Here is a 3,148-nt window from a genome sequence, read left to right as displayed (position 1 = left end):
CACAAATAAACTTTCAAACTGAAGTTGAGCATATAAAAATACTGATTCGACTCCATTTATGCCAGCTATCGCCTCTGTATTTTTCCTCTGCAGCATTCTTTATGAATTGTCTTATGCCATTACTCTGGAAGGAGACTCTCTTATTCATAACATTATTTCAATAGAAAAGACTTCTTTAATAGCAGTCAGATCCAAGATAAAAATGCCTTAGAGCAGATATTATAACCAGATGGGGAGAGAAGGCTTTAGATATGTTGTCTGTATTTTTCATGGCATCTTAGACTTTTAGCTTCAGAAATACATCTTCAGTTGCTTCTCTTTGCTCTTCCTGGACCCTCCAAGGCGGCTCTACAATGAAGTTTTCCTAGCTTGCAGAACCAAAACTCTGCATCTGCCCACATTTTCGCTGCTTTTCTCTCTCTCAGAAGTCTTGAAGCACATCAACTAAATGTCCTATTTTTTTCCAGTTGCCCTTGTCTGGGAGCAGACGTGATTAGTGTGGACTCAGGTAGGGCTGACTCAATATTTTAATACACTGATGTTCTTGTGTAGTGCATTGGATAGGATATAATTTAATAGAAGTTGGCAAGACTGGAATGTTTGGACAGAGCCAGTCCCAGCAGTGCAGGAGGTGAGAATTGAAGAGTGCATTTTTTAAATGCTGCTTGTGTCCTGCCTGTGGTTATCCTGCAGCAGGGAGAGGGAAATGAAGTCTTTCCATATTTCTGGAGAAATGCATTAATAACGACAGTACCACAACGAGGCCTCTGTGCTTCACACAGTGTTTTACTTCACAAGTACTGGCCTAAAAGCATGATGTGTTTGTGTCTCGTTGCATTTAAAAACATTTCAGAAGAAAACAGGAGTGTCTGCAGTATTTTCAGAGACAAAGGTGTATGTGTTTGTGCGTCTGCACATACTGTTTCAGTGTAACACAATGATGTGATTAGTATTTGCCCGAGCTACAGTAGAGACCGGGGAACAGTCCTTCTAATTTTAGCAGTGCCCATGATCAGCTGGCCAAGGATGAGACAAGACACCTAACAAGAGTGTACTGCCCGGTATTTGCTGCAATACTTCTATGTGTGTTGGGGTGAATGGGGTAGGAATCTTTTGCTCACTTGAGGTCTCTGGGCAGGAAGGCTTGCCTTTCTAGCTGAAGGGCAAATAGATGCAGCTTCCTCCAAGGTTAATTTGAGGTACCTGCTTGTGTAGCACTTGATACTCACCCACCAAAGCTAGAGAGTAAGGGCATCCATGATTCATCTAGGACCTAAGGGCTGAAAGGAAGAAGGGCTGCACTCTTATCAGGTGTTTATTCATTTTCTTTTTATTAGGTTTTTTTCTTCTCATTTGGAACTGATAAAACCATTTTTATTGCTTGAAAACAGCCATCCATTTTGCTTTGTTCCATGCTTAACAGGCACACCCATTTTGGCCCTTTCTCTGAGACAGCGAAATGCACAAAGGCTTGGCACAGCTCCTGCATGCAGCATCACAGTGTTGTGTTGTTGGTAGATTGCATGCCTGATCTTCATTTGTCTTAACGTATCAAGAAATGTCTCCAGAGGTCAACTCATAATACTGGGACTGTGTTGGTGGAGCGCTCGCTGTGTTGTTCTAAGGAGAAGTAAGAGGCAGTCAGCTCCGCGCACAGTCTCGTGCTTCTGGAGCAGCAGATACGAACTGTGTCCTGGTAGTGCTGCCAGCTTAAGCTGAGAACCAAAGGGATTTCATTGTGAAGACACTGAGCTGCCTGCAGGTGTTGTGGAGAGGTTTAGTGGGGGATTCAGTGCCTGTGTGATTATTTCTTTATTAATTTTTGATGGGTTTCTGTTGAGCAATCTTAATACCATTCCATGAAGAAGAAAAAAACGTATCTGAGATTCCAGTTTGGCTCTCATGACTTAACATGAGATTTGCATGTCTTTTTAGAGCTTTTATGAATATTTTTCCAAAGATGCATTAATTCTTAAGTCCTGGCACTTCCAAAGAGTCTGTTCCTCCCTCCCCATCCAACACTTACGCATTGTGCCCAAGGACAGCTTAGAGGAGCTGCCTGACTTCCCTGGTGTAGTGATGGGAGAATTGGAGATGTTGCTGGGTAGGAAGACAAGGACCGAGACAAGCAGAGGAAAGGAACTGGGAAAAATGGGAAAGCAGGTAAAATTCATGGACCTTAAATTTACATGGGCTGGGTGAAGCAACTAGAACCAAGCCTGCAATGAGGGGCAAGAGTATAACCAGATTTTGGGTTAGAATTAGTGGAGCAAGCAAATGGATGTAAGTAGAGAAAATGGGTGAGAAATCTGAAGCATGGGAAGAAGGCAGAAGGAGACCAGGAGACTAAAGTAGATGAGGGGCCAGTGTGAGAGTGGGGACAAACCTAGGGTGCAGGCAGAAAGGGGGAGGAGCTGTGGGGTCTGGAAAGGAGAGTTGGCTGTGGGGAACGGAGCCAGGATGAGAATCTGAGAATAGAACACTGAATTTGGGGTGGAAGAGGAGTAATTCGGAGAGTATACTCTGTCTCGTTCTCTCCCCGTCAGTGGGAGTCATGGAGATTTTTTCCCTGCCTGACATTGAGGCAGTCCTGTTGGAAGAAGCTGTGTGTGCTTCTGTGCTTAAAGTATGTGTGTATGCATGTATTTTTGCTTCCACTCTGGTATTTAGATGGCTATTTTGGGTGCATCTATAAGTAAATACCACAGCGTACTGAGACTCTGGTCTTTCAGCAGAAACATGTGGTCGTGGGGGGGTGTTATTTGTGTCTGCCAGTCTGTCTGCACTGCAGGACCGAGATACCAACGCGCGCAGGTCAGCCCCCCTTCTGTCTGACAGGCTCTCACATGTGCCTGCCTGTGTCTGTGTCTCCATCCTGTTCTTTTCCCGTGCCGGGGAAGGTAGGTTTTCCCTGAGCATCCTCCTCCTTCCGTCTGTTGCTCGGGGTGTCCTGTGGTAGCCAAAAGCGTAAGGGATCGCCTTGAAAGCAGTTACGCTGTCTGTAGACAAAGCTTTTCTTAAGCATGCCAAGGAAACTGGAAAAACAGGAGCTTTTTTTTTTCCTTCTGCTAAACCTTTTGAGTACGACATTAAGTCACTTCCTGTAGTTGCAGTAAGTCAGGAGTTTCTCTTTTTTTTCTCCACCCCC

The sequence above is a fragment of the Pygoscelis adeliae genome, unplaced genomic scaffold (assembly GCF_000699105.1).
Source record: "Pygoscelis adeliae isolate BGI_AS28 unplaced genomic scaffold, ASM69910v1 Scaffold26, whole genome shotgun sequence".
NCBI lineage: Eukaryota > Metazoa > Chordata > Aves > Sphenisciformes > Spheniscidae > Pygoscelis > Pygoscelis adeliae.
The sequence above is the reverse complement of the archived record's forward strand: the minus strand, read 5'-3'. Positions refer to the sequence as shown.